Source organism: Micromys minutus (genome assembly GCF_963924665.1).
Source record: "Micromys minutus genome assembly, chromosome: X".
In the NCBI taxonomy this organism is placed as follows: domain Eukaryota; kingdom Metazoa; phylum Chordata; class Mammalia; order Rodentia; family Muridae; genus Micromys; species Micromys minutus.
In genome coordinates, this window is record NC_137970.1 from 111,249,081 (window position 1) to 111,274,763 (window position 25,683).

The 25,683-nt window shown below is 44.0% G+C and overlaps 1 pseudogene across 1 annotated transcript; it reads right to left on the reverse strand.

Moving 5' to 3' along the window:
* Nucleotides 1–18,149: 18,149 nt before the first annotated feature.
* Nucleotides 18,150–18,584, reverse strand: LOC308414726 (eukaryotic translation initiation factor 1A-like; annotated as a pseudogene). The gene has a single exon. The product of its transcript is annotated as a eukaryotic translation initiation factor 1A-like (transcript).
* Between the last annotated feature and the right edge of the window lie 7,099 nt (nucleotides 18,585–25,683).

Genomic DNA, 25,683 nt, shown 5'->3' on the forward strand with positions numbered 1-25,683 from the left:
TACACCAGAGTTCAGGTTACTCAGAAACCGGCTGCTGGCCACTTGCAGGGCCTTGTTCTTCTCCTCTCTGTGGTTTAACAATGTCAAGTCACCTCAGCATTGGTCAGACTCAGGAATGCTGCGGGGCCCAGGACACCCTGAACGTGGACTCACATCCTCTTCAAGGTGACTCTCCACGTGTGACCCTAAGGTAGGACCTGGACCCAGATTCCTCATGGGCACAGTTAAAGGAGCAAGTCAAGAAGCACCCACAAGAAGAGAGGGTACCTAGGGCTGTGAGAACTGGTAAGCAGTAGTGTGAGCTCAGAGCTACCCTCATGAAACAGGGATTGCTACAGGAAGAATGACTGCCTTGGGGTAGATGACTCCGCAAGAACCAGACCAGCCACAACTCCAGAAGTGTGTCCAGGGTCTGGGGACAGAGATGTGTCTTTTTCAAGTCCCATACAATAAGAGGAGATGTCAGGAGATGTTTGGCAAGGGACCCCGGTGGATAGCAGTAATCAAGGATAGGGTGGTGTCCACAAGGCAGCAGAAATCTGCATAGTGTGATTTCCAGTCCCTACCTGGGGAACTTCAGTGCCTTTCTGATCATGGTGAAGTCAGTGTCCCTCAGCATAGCATTCCAACCCTGACCCCAGCCTCTGGTCCTTCTTTTTCTTCCTTGTGCTCCAGGTTTGGCCTGTAATCAGGGCAGAACAAGGCCCTGGCAGTACCAAGGATGGCCAGGGACTCTGGCTCTCAAGATGTGGGAGCATTGTGGGGAGCCCCAGGGAGCTCTGCCCCAGTCTGCCCTAACTTATCCCTAGGATAAGAACACTTTAGTACTTTCTTGAGAACCACTGCTCCTGGACGGTGGCTTAAAGCCACAGACTCCTTGGTCTCCCCACACTCTGGCATTTCCAGAGCTGATCAAAGCATTACTCCACCCTCCATGGCTGGGTACACACTTCCCCTTGCTCTCAGTTATGACAAGCTATCACATGACACGTGACCTTGAGGCACAGCAGGGATGCTGAGGCCCCTAACCTTTCCCCTGCCTGTTTGCCTCATTTCATTCCTGTTTTGTCATCTTAGACCTTCAGGGACTGTCTGCTGATGTCAGAGTTGGGGTTAGGGCAGATATCTTGAGGGATGAGACAAGGAGCAGTTATCCCAAGAACTGTGACCACATCCCATGTCTGTGTAGTCATAAACAACACACTGTAGACTTTTGTGCTTTGAGATAAATAGGCCGTGCCTGGGCTTTTATCAAAAAGGGAATTTAAGAGGTGTCTGTGTCCTTCTGATTCCTAAATAACCCAGAATCACAGAATGATTAGACAACGGCGTGAGGGACTTTTATGTGGCAGGTACCTCCCAGGGCCTGTCCAGACGACCCCTGGACCTGGCCAGGCTACGTTGTAGGCCAGGCTGAACTGTGCAGGCGAACCTGCAGTGCAAGTTGACTAAGCCTTGGAGGAGGATATTGGGGAAGTATGACTGTCACTGTTTTGTAATGGCTGGGTGGTCTGGATGCTCTGCGGACTTCCCTTCCGGTGTCTGCAAAGTGCTGCCTCTGTGTAATAACCCTTCAGGACAGCCCTGCTTCTCTAGGCTTCAGGGCCCTGGAAGGAAACTCCTCCTAACCAGATGGCTGAGAAAATGGGTAGAGGATACACTCCAAGCTCTACTGGTTTAAATCCAGGCTCTGTAACGCAGATCTGTGTGCTGTAACTGAAATCTGGGCTCTGTAACTCCTTGCTGTACAAGAAAGCTCCTTCCTTGTTTCTGCTACTCTCTGGTGTGTGGAGCCTTGTTCTGTGTCTGTCCTCACTGGGTCTTGTCACTTTTGCATCTCTCTGAAATTGCTAATCATTCCCCCACTGTTGTGGTGTTTCTTTAAAAAACAAAACAGAACAAAACAAAACACACCTATGTCTATGCCTTCATTCTGGGCTAGCCCTCAGAGGCCGGAAGGGGGGATCAGCAACCCTGGGAGGGAGTCACTGGGTATGCAATCCACCTGAATGTCAGCACTTGGACCCAGATTCCTGGTCTGACAGAGCCAGGGGTACTCTGAATTGTTCAGCCATATGCATGGCCCCAGCCTTGGGGGTTATTCTAAGAACTCAGCTCACAGGATTTAGGACCTTCTCCAATTCATTGTCTTTTTTCACTTAAATTCCCCCTGCAAGGACCTTATATACAAGTGAGGTCATATATCACTGAACAGACTGTTGAAGACTATGGGACACTGTTCCAAGAAGTCCAGTGCCTGTCACACAGTGTGCTCAGTAAACTGATATTATCCTGGCAATCCATTAGCCTTCTCTGGGACTTGTCATTCAGGGCACAGGGATATCCAAAATGTAGCTCTATGACAGGACTCCAGAGAGTGAGGGTTATCACCCAACAGAGCAGCTGGGCCCCTTGAGAAGAAACAGTGGGTAAGGTAGATAGTTGTCAGCAGTTAAGAGCACTGAGTTCTCACTCTGAAAACCAGGGTGGGAATCCAGTCCTCACAACACAGAGGAAATATCCACTGACAGGTGATCTGCCACCCCTGCTGGCCTCCAAGTGGTTTGCATGCATGAGTTGCACAGCCAGGCATGCAGAGGAACAGACTCAAAAACAGAAAGGAATAGATCAAATGTTAAAAAGTGACGCCCCTATGGGAGCAATGGTTGGACCAAAGGAGGGGAGAGTAGCAAAGAAGGCAACCTCTAGACACTGGTGTCAAGACCTGGAGGGGTGGCTCAGGATAAAGAACAGTGACTGAACCTTCACAGGACTCAAGTTCAATTCCCAGCACCCACAGGGAAACACACCTCCATCTGTCACTCCATTTCCAGAGGAGCAGACACCCTCAAACACACAATTAGGCAAAACACCAAAGAAATTGGATCAAAAACAGAGAAACGAATCATTTAAAAAGAGTCCTGTGTCAAATCTGAGAGATGGCAGAGGCAAGAAGAAAGAGATGTTTATCTGTACATTAAGAGTCAGACCAGCAGCTTATCCTAAGACTTTGGCAGCTTGGTACACTAAGAAAATCACCTCGGCAGCTTGGTACCCTAAGACAGTCACCATAGCAGCATGGTACCCTAAGACAGTCACCTTAGCAGCTTGGTACCCTAAGACAGTCACCTTGGCAGCTTGGTACCCTAAGACAGTCAGCTCGTCAGCTTGGTAAAATGAGGCAGACTTCCAGCCTCTGGATTTGGCCCCAGATAAATGAGAGAAAGAAATGAAAGGAGGATCTCAGTGTTCCTAAGGGTGGAGAGGAATGATTATTGTATATATCAGGGAGATCATGGTCACAGTTATGTACAACTTGGAGAGCACACGGGGAGAGCCATAGCAACAAGGATGAACAGAATACTTCCATCAGATGCAACAGACTCATTTATAAGACATTTTAGGGTACCTTTTGGCCAAATGACCTCCCTTGCATTGGCCAAGCATGAATTTGTTTCATCACCTACCTCAACCATGCAAACCTTTGTAGGGTTCCATCAAATTATCCTGTCCTTGACCAAATCCTGATGACAATTACAGAAGTCAACACACCAATACAAGAACCTATTACCCCCCCCCCGGTATTGGAAGGACACAGTTCAAAGGACCTGCTTTGGGTACAAGCTGGATATGCAATTGAGCCTCACCTTGCTTAGACAACCATTTACTGATGTGCATATATTTTTTTCACCACAGTTGAAAGACACAGTGGTGTCCGGGCCATTTCTGTATCAACTGGAGCAGGCATGTGCAGAGTCCTGGGCTCTGAAGAATCGGTCTGGTACTTGAGCTGCTTTACAGATTTTGAAGGCATCAAACACTAATACAGTCTCTCAGTCTCTCCCTTTCTTTCCAAGGCACTTTTAGGAGGGTCTCAAGTAGCTAAGGGTAAATGCAAATTCAACAGGTAAGCAAGGGTTTTGTAACAGATCCATGAAACCAACCCCTTCCAAGATGCAGGGAAACCCCTTTAAACAGGAATGTAAATAAGCCAAAAGACCTTCAGGAAGTCCTTGAAACTGAAGATTCAGAAGCCCAAACCCGCAGCCCATTCAGAGTAAGCAATAAAAGCTGAGAGTCCTCACAGACAAGCCAAGTTGCAAAGCCTGCTCTGAGACCAGACCTGCTGGCCAGAAGACATTCAGACCCACTGAGGCACTTAGAGGGGACTCTATCCAACCTGTTGAGCTGCCCACAGTCTGTGCAGTTTGCTCCTGGTTCACGACTTTGTGAGCTCTCACCCATGCTGGAGTGGATTTCCTTCTTTTTCTGAAAGTAACACCTCATCCATGTTCCTGTAAGTAACCCCAGTAAAACTCTGGTTTAATAGGCTGGACTTTGGTGGTATCTATACTGTCTTTCTGGGGTGATTAGAAGGTATGTGTTGCCTGACCCTACAAAAAGAATTCTCACACAGCGCCCAGGAGGACTTGGCACTTTTGGTTTCCTCTCCTTCGCCTCCTGCGTGCTGTGACTAGGACCGCAGATCATCAGCCTGCAGTAAATACTGTGTGCAGGCTGATTCCAGGGTTTGAAGCAATCATTCTCTCACCTGGGCTACATCCTGAGTTCAGCCACAGTTTTCTGACATGGGCACACATTTTAGCATATGTCGTAAACATTTCCAGTGTTATCTCAAAACGTTTTCAAGTGCCTCATTCATTTGCTCACCACTATGGTGGATATTTTAAATTTTAACCCATTTTGATACATATACAAAAGCACACTTCATTTGCTTTTGCCTAGCATCTTTCTCAAGACAAAATCTGCTAAATCCCTTATATAGTTCCATTGTGGAGCTGAGTTTGATATTTTATTAGGTGTCCATTCACGTGTACAGCCTACTGATTTTTAAGATTTCTTATGATGTGCAGCTTTGTGTCTTTTCGAGATCCCTGGTGCAGTACCAGGAACAGCCAGCAGATGGCAGAGGATGCACTGGTGTTGGACAGCCTGATGAGAGGTAGTTATGAAAGCCCTGGTTTGGTGTTACTGTTGCTGAGAAGCAAATTCTGACTCCCTGTGGGCCCTTTTCTTTGCTAACTTTAAGTTTGGTTTTTTTCCTCTTTGATTGGTTTCTGGTTTTCAAAATGGTATTGATTGATTTAGGTAAAGCATAAAATAGAGTGACATTCCACGCATGTTCATTTCTGCTTCATTTCTGGAGGGTGGAAGATGCCCACCCTCCAGGTCCTTCTTCTTTCTCCTATCCTCACCACCATCTTGTTCCCAGCTGCAGCTTTTCTGCTGCTGTGTTTTCTTCTTTTCCTTTCTATTTAAAGGTCTTCCTGTAGAGAAAGGCATGCAGTACTTGTTTATAGCTATCTCTGATGGTGGCTTAAGTCCCTGTCATTCCTCCTGTACTTACAGCCTTGTGAGTGCTTGGTTCATTCTCCCACGCTGTTCTAGATACACTTGTTCCTATGGCACCATCAGAATTCAATCTTACATTACTTGAAGCAAACACAGATCCAAACCTCTTAGGGGTCATCTTTTGTTAGTATTCTTCAACTGCTTTAAAGCCTTGTGCCCCTTTACAAACCAACCTAGGCTTGCAGATGTACTAGGCAGACAGATGTGGTGCTTCACAAGCTTGTTCAAGACCTTTAACCCAGTTCTCAACACTTCAGTACAGAATGGCTGTGTACACTTATGCAGAGGCTTCATCCCATTCTGAGATCATGAAGGTGTTTGCAGCCCTGAATTAGACTATTCTTTTACTTACAGAAAAATCAGCATACTCTCTTGAATTAATTCTTAAGTTGTGTAAGCTAGACTGGATTTCCATTTTTCAACATGCTCACTCAGGTTTGTAGGCTTTATTTGTTGCTCTGCAATAAACGCTGCCTTGGAAACCAAACATTTGTACAGCTGGATTGTGCGTGCTACAGCCCCTGGCGGCCCCTGTGGACCGGTGGCCGGCTTCCTTCTAGCCACACAGTGCTAGAGACGGTGTCCATTTCTATCCATACATAGCCCTTGACAAAAAATAGAGGATACTAGCAAACAGTGGAATCTCTCACTGGCCTGGATTAGGGTGAAGGCTGCCCAGCCCCAGGCTTTACAGGAGTCTCCTCAGGTGCTGGCAGCCTGGCACCTCCCCTTAGCAACAATGGGCTGGTTTCAGAATTCATGTCCATTCCCCATTGGTCCAAAGGCTGCATAAAAAAAGTACTTGATGCTGCACAGTACAGGAGATCTGCACTTCTATGCTGGTCTAGAGTCTGTTGTCCTGGTTCCTGACCTCATAGTTAACCCTTTCCTGAATCCTGGTCCCCACATGGGGTGACTGCTCTTTATCCTAATGCCACTTGCCCATTACACTAAAAACAACATTTGATCCATAGAAAGAAGAGATCTCTCTGTCTTAATGTGGATCTTTTGATCCTGAGAGCATACTTTTCTGCTGTGCAGTATTTTGGCAAGTATTTAATATTCACATGCTGTTGTAAATATAGTTTCCTACCCTTCTTTGCTACATATGTTTACATTGTGATTGCTCTGATTAGTATTTGGCTTGATGCAGACTGGCGGGTCTCGTTTTATTTCTACTTCATTTTAATGTGATTATGAAGATTTGTAGTCAGAGCACTAGAGCATGCTCTGGAGACCAGGCTACCCTCAAACTTGCAGAGAACCTCCTGCCTCAGACTCCCAGCTGCCGGGCTGCACATAAACAGTGCACACCTGGTTTGTCTGTGTTTTACAGCAGCACAGCTGCAGGTTATCTTGGTTCTTCTGCGATTTGAGTGTGTAGACAGTCAGTTTTCCTCCCTCCTTAGCCTTCTCACTGGATTTCTGTTGCTATGTTCATTTGACTCTTCCCTGTGGCTTAACTATAAACCTTCCTGGTGAGGAAATAGTCTGGTCATCCCCACAAAATCATGGCCAGTGATTCCCCATATTTTATCTTGTTCTTTAGAGATTTTCATACTTGTCCCTTCAGAATATGAAAGGTCTGTGAACACGTGAATGCCTACCAAGAATGATAGACAGGCAGTGTCACATTGCTTTTCTTGGACACACAAACAGATGGAAGGAACAAATTTCATATTTTCTATTTCCAATAAAAGATTACACTGAGTGGTATTTGCCAAAATAGTCATGGAAGTAAACAGACTGTATCCCTATATGTTTTGATTTTATTTAAATGTGATTCAAGGGCTTTTCACTGACATGTAGGTGCTGTGTGTGTGTGTGTATGTGTGTGTGTGTGTGTGTGTGTGTGTGTGTGTGTGCAGATACGTGTACACACCCGAACAGAGGTTTAGATGTGATAGTACGTTGTAGGATTTTGTCCCTGGGGAAGAAAACAATCGGTTTTAATGTAATTTTTTCTTTTTAAATACAAAAATATAATTTTATTCTATTAAACTATGTTCAACATTTTTTTAACTTAGAGAAACACATTCATGTTACTGCCAAAGGGGATTGTGTGACAACTGTCCTCTGGGACCTGGGGTTTTGGTTTTGGGAAGAAAGATCAAAGTCTGATCTGCAACCTTTGGGAATACATCTAATGAACCTAACAGTTTAGTCCTTTAATCTCGAATTAAACACAGAAGGAAGATATCCTTGCTGTGATGTGCAAGTGGGAAAGGACCACAGAAGGAAGTCTACGTTTCTGCAGAGTCCATCCCTGTTGTCCCTATTCCTGGGTGTCAATCCTTTAGTCATATATATATATATATGTATGTATGTATGTATATCTCCAAGAGGAGAAAAAAGTAAAAATAGGGCAAGAATGTAGCGCTGCAGTGGCCAAGCACCTTACAGCATCAGAATATTTGGTGCTACAATGTCTGATGGGGCTTTAAAAGTTCCATACTGCAGAGATTGCTGTGGCCAAGCAAACTTGCATAGCTAGTCCCCATGACTCTGAGGAAGTATGATGAGATATGAGGAGACACTATCATGGTATTGGTGCATACTCTCCTTACAGAGTGTTTTATTCCCCCAACTCCTTTGGATTTGAGACAAGGTTCCTCTGTGTAGCCTTGACTCTCCTGGAACTTGTCCTGTACCACAGACTGGTCAGGAACTCAGACAACTAGAGATCCCTTCACTCCAAATGCTGGGAGTCAGGCCATTGCCACCACTGCCAGTCTAAGAATGTAAAGTGTCTCCTCTTTTCCCCTCTTTCTCCCCTCCCTTGCTCCCTCCCCTTGGATTCTTGAATCAGAAATTTTTCTGTGCCCTGGCTGTCCTGGAACTTACTCTGTAGATCAGAAAAGCCTGGAACTCAGAGATCTGCCTGCCCCTGCCTCCCTCCAGAGCAGGCGCAGTCTGTTTTCCTCCACTAAGTAATAATTGAAACACTGTCTCTTTAATCTCAACAGTACTTTAAGTCATTTTACTTTTCTAGTGAATACAAATGTGCTGTCCCTTCTCTGGGTATTTGTTCATGGAAAGCCTGGTAAAAGTCCCTGCTATGAATACCTTTCTGTCTCAACATTGTTTGTCTCTATTATATTAGTAATATAACTTCTATTTTCCCTTGACAATGTCTTTACATGTAGCTTGGGCTGCCAGCAAATGAGTGTGGAGCCCACCTGGCCCTCATCCCTGCAATGGCTCCTCCTCTGAGTCCCAAGCAGGAATCACAGATGGGAGGACCCTCAGCCTACTTGTGTATTTTTAATAGACATGGTCACGAGCCACCTCAGTGTGTTAGTCAGCCTGGGCTGCCAGAAGACCACAGTCCTGACAGGGCAGCTGAGAAATCATTCTTCACAGTTTGTGAGGCTGAATGTGTGAGATGAGCATGCAATGTAGTTAGTCTCCTGCAAGCCCTCTTCCTGGTTTACACTTCCCCCTCCCCTCCCCCCACTGGTGTGTCTGCACATGGGGCAGAGGACAGCAAGGTCCCTGCTGTTCCTTAAGGTAAAGCAGGAGCTTAACTCATCCTGAGGTTGCCACTTTCAAGTCCTCATCTAACTGTCTCCCACTGAGCACATCTTAACCACCAGGACAGCATCCTGCTGACAAGAAAGCAGCCAAGCACAAGAACAAAGAACAACTTTGTTTGAAAGAAGGAGTGTTGAAGGTTGCCCTGCAGTTTATCTAGTGCACTGGAGATTGCTATTCCCTGTGCATTCAGTCATCAGAGTCCTGTACAAAGGAGAGAATTCCATTAGCATTTCAAATGTCACGGTGGCATGGGTTAAGGAGGAGACACAGAGGGAGAGAGAAGTTTCCTTGAGTCACCTGGTTAGTGTGTGACAGTAGCTGCTGCGTTTTCATTAGCAAGTCTGCAGGTGGTCCGGAAAGTCACAACTCCATATTCTCCTCGACTTATGGAAACTGGCACATTTGGGATGTTCAGCCATTCTCTGTCAGCAGAGGGTCTCATTCCATTGATTCCATGACTCTTCTCTGACCTCAAGCATTCAAAACTAATCCCAGTTTACAATTCTGATGGCTTCTTCCTAGGTCCTATTTTCATAGCTTGGCAGATAGGGCATTAACTAAATCATGTCACATACCATGTTATTTCCTGTACAGAATAATGGCTGGGGAGTTAATGTTAATTATGTAAGCAATCTGACAACTGGGACCATACAAAAGCTATACAGTCAAGCAACCTCCCCTTCTCTACCAATTTAAAAATCTTTATCCGTTCCCTTTTATTTATGGACACTTCCGTGCATCACGTAGTACGCTGTAAGCTTTCCCGACTTATTCTATACAATTTCCATCACTGGGTCCCTTAGTGCAGCAAATTTAGCGATTCCACGAACTTTAACTCTCCTGGTACCGAGTGCTCACTGCGCATCCTTTTCTGAAAGGGAAGCTCTGTGAATACATCAGGGTTGCTATTGACTCCAAAAGCCGCCTCTCAGAGTGAGAGCTAGTCCTTCTCACAGAGGCCAGAGGCAGGCAACTGTGGGCACTAAAGAGTTAGCTCTCTTTGGTCAACACCTTCTTGAGTCTGGGAAGGAAATCACAGCAGCTGGAGAAGGGGGGGCGGGATTCTAATGAGCACAGGAGAACCCCAAAACTGCTCTCTCACTCTCCATTGTCATTGAATTGCAGCATCACCAAAAATTGCTAGGAGTCCAGCATCCTCGTAGACACTCTGGAGCATTTTTCATAAGCGTCTAGGTACAATCAGGACCCTTTGCGCTGCGCTGGCTCATGGCTGCGTGCTTATGAAAAACAAAACAAAACACCACTGAAGCATTCTTTTTCTAGAGACATGCCTGCACAGTGGAGACAAACAAGGTTTTTGGACCCTGTGGCACCCGCTCTGCAGACAAACTAGGGTCCCACCCACAGGCATCCTAGCACAGGCCCCGCCTCCCCTCCTACGCACTTTCAGCTAAGCCTTAGAAGTGATAAGCTGTGTGCTCAGCTGACGCAGCTCAGAAGAGCAGACCCTGTGAAGAGGCCCCCTCCCCCTTAATCAGGCAGCAATCCAATCGACCTCTTGACAAGCCAAAAAAGGAGAATTCACCGCCATGGACCGCAGGATTAAATTGATCATGGCCCTCATGGCCTGGCCTGAGCTGCGTAAAAACCACTGGCAGAACCCCATCCCGTTTCCAGAGCTATTTGATGGCGACATGGACAAGCTCCCGGAGTTCATCGTGCAGACCGGCTCCTATATGTTAGTGGATGAGAAGACATTCACCACCGACAAGCGCAAGGTGATATTCCTCATCACCCGCCTCAAGGGCCGGGCCCTACAGTGGGTGTTGCCTTACCTCAAGACAGATAGCCCCCTGCTCTACGATTACACCGGCTTCCTGAATGAGATGAAGGCAGTGTTCGGGTGGGAGGAGGATGACTTCTAGGCCTCTGACAGCCCTGGCCTGGGGAGGGGGCTCCCAGAGGGTGAGCTGATACACTGCACATTGCGATTCTATCCCCACCCGCAGCCCCCTCATCTAGCATGCGCGCTCCTGTCTCCTCCTGTGTCCTAGCCTTTGTTCTAGGAATAGCTGCCCAGGCACCTGCTGCTGTCCCTGCTGGGCTTTGCTCTGGAGAGCACAAGGCTTCCCAGAGCTGACAGCTCAGGCCTTCCCCTACCTGGCATATTTGGACACTGGTTTCCAGCTACAAGATGGGCTCATGTTATTTAATGGGTGGATCACTCGCGGCTAGAGCATTCCATTGCCTCCTACACGGTGGACTTTCTGCAAGCTTCTGCCCATAAGGCCTGCCCTGACGATGCCATTTCAAGCCCCCGCACAAACCGTCTGTGGACTGACTGCTGCCTTTAACTGATCATGGCTCACCTGGGAGGTACCTGGGCTGCCCACAGCCCATGGACATGGATTCACCTTCAGCGGGACCCTTTTCCTCCCTGCCCCAGAATCCTAGTTTCTCACTTTGTCTTGTGGACAAATTGGTTTTCCTGAGAAGCCAGCTTTCTTTCTCAGTGATGTGTGTGGCATTGTTCAACACAATAGCCCCTGGACTCTTTGCTTCTTGTCTGCTCTACCTGTACAGAATCCTTGTCCTCACTTTGAATAAACATCAGATGCTATTTAAAAGCAAATGGAGTCTTATTTAGTATAGCATCTTACCATCCCCCAACCCCCATAATCTTACCCCTGCAGGTGTCTGCACATGGGATCCATGTCTAGTTCAAGGGGTGAGCGTAGTCTGATGTTCATTCTTCCAGCATTTGCAGACATACGAATTAGCTGGTAGCCAGGCTGGGGGAAACCTTTCTGGTAGGCAGTCACAGGCGGTGGTGAACCTTTATGTCGTTCAGGACATGGACGTTCAACTAGTTTTCCCCATGGCAGGCTACAAGTCATAAAGGTGACTTTGGAAGAAATGGTTCCTTATAGGAAAGATAGAGACCTCATAGGAAGAATAATAGCTAAATGACAAACCAAGAACCATCAAATTTGTCACTGAGGTCTGAAAATGTACTTAATCCATCATTCAGAGATCCAGCAGAACTGTTCTGGTGTGTTAGGGAAACCGTGGGCACACATGCCAACTTGCTTCTATAGGACATGAAAACTTGAATGCCAGACTCTGCATTATATAATATATAATCATATAGATTAAGGTGTTAGTGATTACCCCAGCTGCATTAACACAGTCTTTCCCTATAGTGGGAAGGGGCAACTACTGCTCGTATCTCCTTGCTAATTCATCAAACCTATTGCATTAAAGAAAAGCTCTGGTATTACTAGGAAAATGTAGTCTGCCAATACAACCCAGACAATCCTTGAATCACCTTGCAGTATCAGACGCATTCTCTTTCTTTCTAATATGCTTGGTGGTTCTCCTGAGCCTCTGTGCTTGAAGAAACGCTGCAGTGCATTTCTTCATGTTTATTCCTTTTTTCCCCTTGACAGTGAAACTTTGGCCATTCTCACATGCAGTGGTGCGTATGCCCATGGAGTCTAAATAAAATGTCATATTTTGTGTCACAGTCACTACCATTGGCAAATTGTACCTCCCACTGTCTGCAAAACAGAGTATCATTCACATTAATTGGAAAATTCAAACCGTTTCATGAACTGGGCTCCATGCTGTACAGGAGTCTTAAGATTTGTTCTGTTGTTGTTGTTATTGTTGGTTTTTTAAAAAGCAGGTTTGTCGACTATCAGAGTGTGGAGCAGAAGTGTACATGATACCTTGGGATTAGTCCACAGCATCATAAAAATTAAAACCTACCTCAGGTTAAGGGCAAATAACTATGTGCCTGCATTCAACTACTTATAGAGTTATGAAGGGTGATTGTTGATCAGACTTTTAGTTTTAAATAGATACTCCTGGACAATTTGGGAAAAGTTTGGAAGTCTCTTGCAGAGTCTGGCATATTCCCTGGGAACTATGAAGGGCTAGCCTGTCTGTAAGGGGGGGAGTGGGTGGGGCTAGAGATCTTCTAGCTACTCTTTGGGCAACTCTGGTTATCTTCTATTCCCTTCAGCACCACAGCTCTGCAGTGCCCTTCCCAAGGCCTGAAAGATTGAATCAGGGATATCCGAGGCTACAGTAGTCCTTCCAGAAACATGTCGAGTTCTGAAGGTATCCTGCATTGGGTCATAGTCCACATGAACCATTTAGGTACATGTGAGCATGATTAAATAAATTATGAAGAAAAGAAGTACCTTTAAAAAGATTTATGGGTATTTTGCTAGTACTTGTCAGTGCATTAAGTGCGTGCAATACCCAATGTGGCCAGCAGAGGGCGGAAGACACCACGCAGTAGGGAATACAGCTCCTTTGAGCAACACACTGTTTTGAAAGGAACCTGGTTTCTCCAGGAGAGCAGTCAGTGCTTCTGCCTGCCAATCTCTGTCTCTAGACCCTGTAAACTGTTTTTTTTTTTTTTAACTAGAAAGTTTTTTTACTCTTTTGTACACAGTCTTAGTCTTTCAATATTTCTCTTTTTATTTGAGATTCTCTTATTTTGATTTTATGTGAGTGGGTGTTTTTTCCTGCGTGGCTGTCTTCAGCACGTCCTTTCAGGTCCCTGGTGTCAGAAGAGGGCACTGAAGTTCGAGAGGGTTATTAGATACCATTAGGTTCTGGGAACCTACCCTTTTCCTCATGAAGAGCAGCTGATGGTCTCACAGGCTGCTTGATCTTAAAGGCTGTGCCTCTAGTGCACTCTTCACTATACTTGTTACACTTGGTTTTCCTCTGCTTTTATGTTCTGTAAACCACCCAGACTTTAACCCTGGAACCTTGCTTCCCAAGCTCAGGGAAACATAAGGCCTGGGAGGAAGGGTGGTGAAGGAAGAAAGAATCATATTTAGTGTATTTTCTGTTTGGGAGGTTGAGGACAGAAGTACCTGTGGCCTATAATCAACAAAATTTTCCAGCAAATTGTGTGATCCTCAAATCCTCATACGTTTAAATAGTAGAACAAAGCAGCCTTGAATGACTCAGTAACTTTAGTTCCTGTTTCTCAAGAGACTCCTCTAAAGATACTTAATGCTTAACTCTGCCCTTAGTCCCAGTTGCCTGAAGTTAGCTCTTCCCTTAATGACAGCCTCAGGGGAGAAATTGAGTAAGCCAGGGCATGCCATTAGAAAGACACCAGCTGCTTGTGCCTAGGAGCCTGTGCTGGAGGGTGGAGGGAGGTAGGGAGAGAGGGTAGGAAGGAGGCAGGGAGAGAGGGACAAAGAGACAGAGAGTAACCAAGCCATACAGAAAGACAAAGATCAGAAGGGAGAAATGAGATACACACAGAGAGAGAGAGAAAGAGAGGGAGAGAGAGAGAGAAAGGAAGAGAGAGAGAGAGAGAGGGAGAGAGAGAGAGAGAGAGAGAGAGAGAGAGAAAGAGAGAGAGAGAGAGAGAGAGAGAGAGAGAGAGAGATTTCATGCAAAAACCTTTCCCCTGGATAACAAATAGATATGATGACCTGGTGGTTCCTCTAGGTGTATTTCATATACAGCTCTGTGTGTAGTATTGGAGACTTAGAGACCACCTACTGCAGTAAACCATTCTCAGCTCCTGTGAGCAGAAAGTAAAAGGTAAGAGACCCTTGGGACCAGGAACAGGAAGGACAAAAATCAGTAGCACTCACACACTCCTAATGGAAGGAAATGAGACAAATGGAAGGGTAGTGTGGTCCCAAAGAATTTCACAGTATGGGGATTGGCCACACCTAAGAAGGAAGAGTAGGAAGCTGCGTAATAGTAAAGACACCTTGAGAACACCACTGGCCCCAAAACAGTGCCTCCCAGGAAGTCATCACGGTCCCTCAAACTGCTTGGAGTTTCCTTTTGATGAGGGGAGGAAACCTGGTTTGTCTAAGAGAGTGCGGTGGAGAAGATGATGCCCAGTGAGAACACTGAGCTAAGGGACTGTAACTAGAGTCCTGTCCTGCCAGCTTTGCTCTGTGCCGGGGACTGACTGCTTTCTCTCACTCTTCCTGTCCACTTGCCCTTCAAGTTCTCTCATTCCATCTCCTGGTGTCCACACACAGGCTGCTCCACAGTCTCACTACAAGCCAAGACTCAGTGCTCAGGTGGCTTCCCCAAATACAACCCCTGCCCTCTAGAGCAGAAGGCCCAAAGGAGCCTGTACCTCTTACCCTCAGCCTGCTGTGGTTGTTTCTCTGTAGTTAAAGCAGGTTTCTTCCTGATGAGAAGGAAGACTGCCACATTCTCACAAGCCTGTTGAACAAGCAGATGCTAAGTTGTCAATGGGGATTTGTGGTAAAGACAACTGTGGGTTTTGGTCTGTAGTCTTGAGCAAAGGAACATATAATCCCAGCAGAAAGTAATGCATCTTAGGAGAATAGGGGAGGCCTGGATGTAGATGTGGGATTTTGGGGGAGAAAGAGAGGATGGGTAGAGGAACAGAACAATTCACAGGCCCTGTCAGATGGCTCAGTGCACAATGGAACTTGCCAGCAAGCCTTGCACACTCTGAGTTTGATTAGTTGATGGCTTGAGAAAGACGGACAGACAGAAGGACAGATCTGAGACCTCAAAGTTGCTCTCTGAAATCCGTGTGTGTTTTGTGTTCTGTGCACAACCCCACCACACACACACACACACACACACACAATCACACACACACATACTTCTCAGTTCTTTCACTTCAATAGTGCTGGGTTTCTAGTACCAGATGCTTTTGGGGGGGACTTTATAGTTTCTTTGTGTATTTTCTCTAGCTAGTCAAAAGCTGTGTCACAGTTTCATACTACTTTATATCTTATAGGTAAAGTGGAATAGCGAGTACCTAGGAATTAAAGTCTCCCTGACAGCAGCCAGTATTACTTAATAACTTTTTTATATGTAAGTACAAATCTGCAGCCTCTTGGCTTCTGGTCACTCCAACTTTGTGGTGGAACACATATTATCTCCAGAATTCCATCAGTGGTTTGTGCCAAAATAGTCCTCAATACAATCTTGAGTCACACCGTAACACTGCATAGCTTTCTTCCCTTTCCTGCTCTACTCTCCTATGTTAGGAAAGTGTTGTTATTGGAGTTTCATTTCTAGTACTTAATTTATCACTTGCACTGAATGCTTCGTCAGAATAAATGAATGGAGTGATCCAAACTCTCATGGTTTGAATGATAAATGGCCCCAATAGTCTCTTGCATTTGAGATATGTTACTGTGAGTGGGCGTAGAAATAATAAAGATTTGCCCCATTTTGAGTTTTCTCCCTGATTCCTTCATGTGAGTTCTCAGCTGTCCCTAACATCTCCCCCACCTTGATGGTTGTAGATGGATTCATATCTCTCTGGAGCCTTAGGCTAAAAGTAAAGCCTTCCTTCTTTAAGTTGTCTTGGTCCTGGTGTTTTCGAATAGTAATAGAAAATTAACTAAGACACAGGCCAAAGCTAGTATACAGTTGTTTTCCAAAATGATTTAAATTAGAGTTTTGTCTTTAATATGTCCTACCACTTTCTCGCCCTTACCTGAATTTTGGACAATTCTTATATAATTTTTAATCTCATGATGATAAACTTGACGTATTAAGTGTACATGCCAACTTCATAAAGCCATTTAAAATAGAGCTTATATCTTAAATTTTTTGTTTTAAAAAATTTTACACTCTCTCTCTCTCTCTCTCTCTCTCTCATTCTCTCTCTCTCTCTCTCTCTCTCTCTCTCTCTCTGTGTGTGTGTGTGTGTGTGTGTGTGTGTGTGTGCCTAATGTATGTCTGTGCACTGTGTTCAGGTAGTGCCTGTGGCAGTCACAAAAGAACACTGGATCCTCTGGAGTTTGAGTGCAGACATTTGTGAGCTGTCTTAAATGGGTTCTAGGAAATTCACAGGTGTCTTCAGCAAGTGCTCCTAACCACTGAGCCATCTCTCAGACCCAATTTTAATTTTAATCATGCATATGTCTTGGTGTGTCTGTCTGTCCATGGGTATATGTATGAGTGTATGTGTGTTTATAGAGGCCAGATGGGGACATGGGACCCGTTGGGGTTGGAATTACGGGTGGCTGTGTACTGCCCAATCTGGGTGTACTGTCTGCTCCTCCAGAAAAGTCATGTGTACCTTGTACCATTGAACCATATTTCCAGTGCTCCTGCAAAGCTATTTTAATCTCACTGTTTTTTTTTATTGTTGAGAAATTTTCATTTATGAGACCATCCATATCTCTTAGTATTTTTTACTAGAAATCATTCAGTCATTTATTTTTGTTATATACCAGAGATATAATGAACATATTAAAAAGAAAAATGTTTTTATACCAATATATTTTTATTGTGTTTCTGTTTCTAGACCTCTCCCTTTAGAAAACAGGAACTATGTTTTCATTAAGCTGTGGCTCCTTTTACTTTAACCCAAGCTTAGTTTAAGGGAAACTTAGCTTTGTACAATTATATAACTAACTTTAATCAATACATAGTAATTAATTATCCAAAGCCTCAATAGAGTAGCTAACTTTTTGAAAACGACTTAACACAAACAACCTACTTTGCAAAGTAAAACATATTTTATGTGAACAATTACCTTCTTTGAAAATTTCTCTATGCAAGTATCAGAACAGATTTTATTTTCATTTTCTATTTTTGGGTATGCCTTAGAAAAGTAAAACTATATATAAACATCATCAACTATTATATTTCTAAAGTCAAGATAATGGATTATCTCCTCCAAGTATTTAATTTCTACAATAACTAATTTTTAAAACTCAACATTGCTACCCATAAAATTTCAAAACTGCATTGTAAGATTCCTTTTCATGGGTGGTAACAACTTAAAGGGTAAAACAAATGTATAGAACATGAAAGTATAAAATGGCATGGCTCCACAAATACAAAAATAGCCATATTCTGTTTGACTCCACATGCAGACTCACATACCTGTAAGTCGGATGAGAAGTCTCAAATGCAGATTATTACTATAAAGGTGTGTGCTGAGCTGGACTTACTTCAGCCCACAATGGTCACCTACTGACAAAAACACTCCTGGGTCAGAAATGAAGTGTCACAAATGGAAAGGCAGTCTCTGTACAGTCCACACTGCTGTGCCCTGAGTTCAGTGATATCCATAAGCACAAAGTGTCAACATGTCACTTTAAGATAACTCAACATCTTTAGTTTTCAAAGAAATGTAATACTTCAAAAATAAAATTAATCAATTTGCATTAACAAGTCATACACATGCCAAATGAAGCTTTAATTAGCAGCTGAAGAGCAAGATCCCAGTTGGTAGAGCTATCTTCAGAGAACTTGGAATGTAACATGCTTAGGTCAGGTTAGATATCGTCAATGTCTTCATCATCATCTCCAATATCATCAAACTGGATTTCATCATCATCCCCAGGACCAAATGTGTCCGTTTCATTGATTTTAGCATGTTCTGGAAACTCTCCATATGTCTTCAGAGTTCTTGCTTCATCTGCATTATACTTTAAGATTGCATCAGCTTTGTTATCTTGATAGTCTCGAAGACCAATCAGTATAATGTCTGAGGTATTTATCCAAACCTTTTTTCTCAACTTTCATCTTATGTGGGACAGCCTCCTCACGCCGTCAAAACACATTGCTTCCAACCGTCCATTTCCCAGCATCTAGATCACCTGAGCATACTCTTTCCCATCCTCTGTAAACACCAACTCTCTCTTCTCAGACTTGTTCTCATTCTTACGTCTGCGCCTGTTTTTGCCTCCTTTGCCTTTATTCTTTGGCATGATGGAGAGAACAACCACAGGAGTGGGGTGAAGATTCCTGCTGACAGTGGCTGTGACTCCTTTCCAGGAGCTACCACACTCCTAGGACTGGCGGCAGGAAGTACCTAACAGTGGTGGATCTGAAGCAACTGTGAGGCTGCCCTGTCAGTACAGAAGAACCATGGCAGCAAACAGCGGTCCAGAGTATTGACTTCTGATAGCCACAAAATAACACGTCTGTTTCTGGCCTGGTTCTCAGGAAGGTGTGGTCTCTCCACTAGTGACAAAATGCAGCAGAACCCCTTTACTGTCGCAGCGGCCAGCCATGCCCCCATATCTCTTAGTTTTGACACAACATTGTGCTACATGACACTAACACATTAGCAATGTGATGCCCTGTAACTGAAACGCCATTCTTCTTTCTGGGATTTTTCTCCTTCATCCACGGGCAGTGTAAGCTTTGAAGTCTTAACATTTGCAGAGGAACAGCATACAGTAACTTCTATGCCACTCCAATTTAAAAGAGAGCAATTGCCTATAGGAAATACCATGATGTGAGACATCTTTAAATGTGAATTGTTGATTACTCTCTTCTGGGGTCTTATATAACTTCTATTTAATGGTCCTTTATTTATGCTGTTAGCATACATTGGTGTTTCCTCTAATTCTTTTAAAGATCTGCATGCTGACTGTTCTGTCAAATTTTCTGTCATTTGTGTGAAAATGCATTCCTTTTGTTTTTCTGATATGTCAAAAATTAAAATATGACCAGGCATAGCGGCTCACCCTTGTGATCCTGACAGTTGGTAAGCTGAAGGAAAAGGGTTGCCATGAGTTTGAAGCCATCCAGAGCTCCACAGTGACTTACAGACGAGCCAGATGTGCACAGTTATGGATCCTCCCAAGCACATCCTTCCCTGTATATCCTTGAGCTTGTGCCACATGTATTTCTTCATGGAAACTCAGCTATGGCTGCCAGATGGATTAGATACTGTGAACATGTTTTCCTTCTCCATATGTCCCCTAGCAAGAGAAATATTGGCTCCCTGACTGCAGATCTGGTAGTTTTACAGCATCAGTAGGAACGACCTAAATATTTGGAAACAATATAAAGCAGAATACCCAAAGAGTACTGCACAGAAACTATCATAACAAAGGAGAGAGAGATGTCAAGAAAGATAAAAAATGTTTTATAACTGCTGCACTGCAATTCTGTGAAATGCAGAGTCAGTTCCCAACAATACAGCTTGATTCTTTGTAGCCAGCAAGAGAAAATGTGATTTTTGCATACTTCATCCATATTTTATTGCTAAGTTATATGTTCCAGTTTCCACCCACACTCCAAAATGTAATTGCTACATACCCTGATTTTCTGTAGTTGATCTCAAGAATGTGAAGGTGTTTTTAATTTGTAGGGTTGGAGAGCTAACCAAGGGCCTTGCATGTTAGGCTACTATGATACTAGTGATACTTTTTTTTAAAAAGGAGATTGAGTTTCATGTGGTCCAGGTTAGGCTTGAATTCACTATGTAGCTGAAGTTTTTGGTGAATGCCCAATGGTTCTCTAAGTGCATGAGATTACCACTTACAATTTATAGGGGTCAAGTTTAGGAACTTGTACAAATAAGGATAGGCACACTACCAGCTGGGCTATATTTTAGCTCAGCATTTGCATATGTATTATATATTGTATTCATATACATACATGTAAATGTGTATATGGAGTGTTGGGGGTCAGGCATATGCATGGGAAGCTTGTAGGGGGTCAAGGTACTTTTACTTAATAAGTCCAGCATTAGCTTTTTATTTGAGATACTCTAATTGTGTAATCTGGTCTTTTCTCAACCTTAAGATCCTTCAGCTTTTGTTTCTTCTTAGTGGGGTTTCAGGTAAAAACAACCATACCTAGTACAAGTTTAATTTATCAAGGAAAAATCAGTAAGAAATAACTACCTATAAAAAGGAACATAGAATAACTCTGCACCAGAGTTACCTGTGTCCTAATCCTCAGAAAAGGAATATAGTAGGAACAAAAACTGTAGAACTATAGTTAAAAATCAGATGAATGTTAAGAAGATAATCCTAGATTAGCTAATCACAAAAACTCATGATATTAATAGGAGATTGAAGAAGCCTGTTATGTTATGGTATGTAATTTATAGAGCAAGAAAAGATCTCAATTTATGCAACCACAATGAACTGAGTTATGGCAATATGAAAATGAACAGGGAAGTGTTTATCTTTTAAGGATCCATAAAGGAGCATCCCTTCCCAATACTGTTTTACTCTGCTAAAAGCCACACCAAAGTTTGACATGGTAGCTCACACCTGAAATCCCAGAATTTAGGAGATGAGACAGGACTATGGAAGGCTCAAGCTAGTCTGGGACACAAAGACAGACCCCTTCAAAAATAAATTAGTAAATAATAAAATATAGGTATCAGGAACAAACTTACACAGCACACAGAGACATAACTTTTCAATGATGTGCCAAGTAAAAGCAAGGAATTTTAATCATAAGGTATCATCACATAGATTAAGTTATATCAAGGGACATATTAGAAAACCGTTGAGGAAATTTTCCAAAGACAATGTGTCAAGGGCTAGGCTGTTTGAAGGGAATACTCACAATATAGTAAATTTAATTCCAGAGTACATGAAGGCTTTCCAACACAGTACAGTCAGCTGTGACCTAAATGCAAACTTCCAAGGTCATACTACCCTAGGGAAACTAAAGGCAGCCTGTGATCACCCCTTAACACTCACAAAGTAAGGGACTGGAAATGAAATAAAGGGTCTTCAGAATGCCAGGAAAGCCCTTTGGGTTATAGCAGTTTTCCTTATCTAAAACAAGGGTTTCATTCTGTAGACAGAGTAACCTTAAACTCAGGGTAATCTTCCTATCTCAACCTCCGAAATGCTAGGATTACAGAATGAGCAAGCACATTTGCCACACACTACCTTGGTGAAAGCCTTGGCACAAATCACTTTGCTCCACTAACCCCATTAATGCTTCTCCAGGACTGGCGCCTGAAATAGGACACAACTCTGTGGGCTGAGATCACTGTAGAACTAAAGTTGGCCCAAGGTCCAGCTCAAAGGCCACGCCCCTTCCCGAGGCCCTTGGCACGCCTCTTCTCCTACGCACTTCCTGCGACGCCTCGGAACTGAAAATCTCTGAGCTCTGCAGACTTGGCAAAGCCCACCTCAGCCCATCAAGAATCCTGCCACCCGCCATCAAGCTCGGCCACCAAGCGGTGAGATCAGCGTACAGAGCACTGCGCCATGGAAGGTAAAGAGGGCAAGGTAAAGAGGCCGAAGGCCTACATGCTCAGGTACAACCGGCGTCGCCGTCGGCGAAACCCCATCCCGTTTCCAGAGCTGTTTGATGGCGACATGGACAAGCTCCCGGAGTTCATCGTGCAGACCGGTTCCTACATGCTGGTGGACGAAAGGACCTTCGACACCGACGAGGTCAAGGTGACGTTCCTCATCACCCGCCTCAAGGGCCGGGCGCTGCAGTGGGTGATCCCCTACATCAAGCTAGAGAGCCCCCTGCTCAACGATTACACCGGCTTCCTGAATGAGATGAAGCGGGTGTTTGGGTGGGAGGAGGATGAGGACTTCTAGGCCTCTGGCAGCCCTGGCCTGGGGTTGGGGCTCCGGAAGGGGGTGGGGCTGCTGCTGTGCCTGTCAAGTGGCTGCAGCCAGGGTGGCCGTGTGCGCCCTCCCCCCTCCACCCCGCGCGCCTCCCTCCTGCTCTGAGAACTCCCTCCCCCCTCGAGATCTCGCATGCGCGCCCCTGTCTCCTCCTGTGTCCTAGCCTTTGTTCCAGGAATAGCTCCCAGGCTCCTGCTGCTGTCCTTGCTGGGCCTTGCTCTGGAGAGCACAAGGCCTCCCACTGTTGGCAGCTCAGCCCAACCCTGTCACAATTGGACACTGTCCTGGGCTCCAGATGCAAGATGGGCTCCTGTCACCTAATGGACAGATCACTTGCCACCTGATGGACAGATCGCGATGGCCACTGCCTCCTATCTGGTGGACAGACTGCACCCAGCTGCCTACAATGCCTGCCCAGACACTGCCATTTCAAGCCCCCCCCCCCATTAACTGTGGACTGACTGCTGCCCTCAACTGATCTGGACTCACCTGGAGGTACCTGGGCTGCCCACAGCCCATGGACATGGATTCACCTTCAGCGGGACCCTTTTCCTCCCTGTCCCAGAATCCTAGTTTCTCACTTTGTCTTGTGGACAAATTGGTTTTCCTGAGAAGCCAGTTTTCTTTCCCAGTTTGCAGCTGTCTCTGATGTGTGGCATTGTTCAACACAGTAGCCCCTGGGTTCTTTGCTTCATGTCTGTTCTACCAGTACAGAATCTTTGTCCTCACTTTGAATAAACATCAGATGCTATTTAAAAGCAAATGGAGTCTTATTTAGTATAGCATCTTACCATCCCCCAACCCCCATAACCTTACCACTGCAGGTGTCTGCACATGGGATCCATGTTCTTTTAAGAGGTGATGACTGTGGCCTGCTATTCAGTGACTTATATTAACCTCTAAGATAAAAATCTCTTTGTGACCCTGGTTAAAGTTACGAAGTAAATCTTTAATTTATTTCAGGGTAGAGAAATGTCACTTGTACGATCCAGGAGACTTCTTGGTAAAGACTCATGATTTCCAAAAGTGTTAAAATGGAATTCCCTAATTATCGTTAAGCACAAATACCACTCTTGTTGTTGGTGAATGTATATCAAAGTTATTTAACATGTTACTCAGGGAACTCAGAGAAAGAATGGTCTTTTTAAAAAGCATGTATAGGATCCTGATTATATAGGCAGTGGGGAAAGTACATAATGGGATTGGCCAAAATTGGTTGATAATCTGCAGATGATAAAGATGCATAATAAATCCCTGAGTTAGACATGATGTATTTGGATATTGTCTGAAAATTAAATAAGCATGCAGAAGACCTGCACAAGTTTAAACCAGACAGGTATCTCATTACAGAGTAATGGAAATGTACACAAAACTCCACTCCAACCAAGAACCTATTTTCAGTTGATACCTTCTTGAAATTGGAAAATCGATTGTTCACCAATCACAAAGTTTAACAACCACACTCCAGGATAGGCTGATGCTCCAGATAAAGTAACACCGATTTTGTTAACACACACAAAGATCTTAAAATGCAAGATGCAAGCTCAGAATGGAGGCAATGTGATACTGAGTGGTTTAGTGACCTGGGTTCAGGGCAAACCTTGCAGAGAGAATTTGTGTAATGCTAGGTTTGAAGGTGTACTTTTCAAATTGTTACAAACCATTTTGGGTTTTGTTGTTGTTTTGGTTTTGTTGTTGTTATTGTTACATTTTTGAGACAAAGTCTTCCTAGTTTTAAAATTCCTAAGGACTTCTGAGTAGTTGGGAGTACAGGTGCGTAGTGTTAGAAAAACAGAACTAGTTCAAATGCATTGAAATATCTATGGAGGGAAATAAATGCAGTGATTTTTTTTTTTTAGCCATGAACCTTTTAAATGTTCAGAAATAGAACTTTTTATAATATTTGTAAAAATTAACTTTTAGCTGTTCTTGTCACACTTGGGATTGACCCTAGGGACCTTCATATGTTAGGCAACTCACTGACGCATCTATCCCTAATCCTCTTTTATTAAAAGTTTTTGAGACAAAGTTTCCTTAAGCAGTCCAGGATAGCCTTAAACTTGTGACACTCATCCTCCTGAGCCAGTGAGATTAGGCCTGTTCTTCCAGGCCCAACACAAATTAACTTTTTTTTTGTTTTGGTTTTTGTTTTCCTCAAAACAGAACTTGATCTGTAGACCAGGATGATCTTGAATTTGAGATCTGTTTTCCTGTCTCCCCAGTGCTGGGATTAAAGGTGTGAGCTACTATGCAGGCCGTGGGACTGGTTAGCAGGATTTTTTTTTAAAGTATTACTACTATATAAATTTTAAAAGTTAACTTGTACCTAGATTTCATGTTTGGATGATTGTTTCAGAAAATGTTTCAAAAAACTTAAGTGAGTGATTAGTTTTTGTTACAACAGTATAATTTTTATTTTTTCCATTTTTGTCCAATACCTAAACTTTGTTATTAGTTTATTAATGTGTCCATAACCTTGACCTTCTCCTACCATGGTTCACAGATAGGGTTGGGAGCTACTGGCAAGAGACAAAGCCCACTCTGACTTCATTTTAAGCTTCCAGATTTTTGGCACAGTGACATCTTATCTCATGCCCTTATCTGATGAGCAAGCCCTTTTCAGCCCACTTTGGAAATCCATTGTCTGGTTTTTAGTCTTCTTAAGTACTTGTCTACCCCAGACCCCCAAGTGAGTGAAAGTCCTGAACACTCTTTCCTCTCTCATAGAGATCCTTTAAATCATATCTTTGCTGAAAGTAAAGTGGATCCCTCACTAGGAAGGCATTTTTTTCCTGCTGATCTTCCAGTGGACATATAACTTGGGCCACGCCAGCATCTGATTAGAAAGATGATGGGGTAGTCACTGGAGAAATCTTACAAAGTAGAAGCTGGGGGAGTCTGCAATGTGCTTGGTTCTCAATCTCGAGTTTGGATCACCAGTACCCACAGCCAAAGCTAGGTATGGCACCAAGCACCCATAATTTTAGCACTAGGGCAGCAGAGATAGGAGGACACCTAGGGTTCCAGGCTAGACAGTCTAGCTGAATTGGTGAGTTCCAGATTCAATGAAAAGCTTTGTCTTTAAATAATAAGGTGAAGAGTTATTAAGGAAGATACTTGACACGGATCTTTAGCCTTTGTATGACACAGACATATCCACATATATGCACATACACAAGTAAATACATAAATAATATAAATCTTTGAAAACATAGACCAATGTATGATAAAAAACAATAAAAGAACATCACCCTGGATGACCAATTTAATAAGTTACTTTTTTTTTTCAAACCTTGTCCATACAGGGATAGTGGTATATGTAGTGGTAAAATGCAGAGGGCCATGCAGGAGGAATGACAAATGACTTTAGAACTCACGGAATGCAGCCCACAGGTTACCACAGCCACCTGGGTTGGCCTTGGTGTGCCATGGCCCTGAGAATTATGTGTCCTGAGGACTT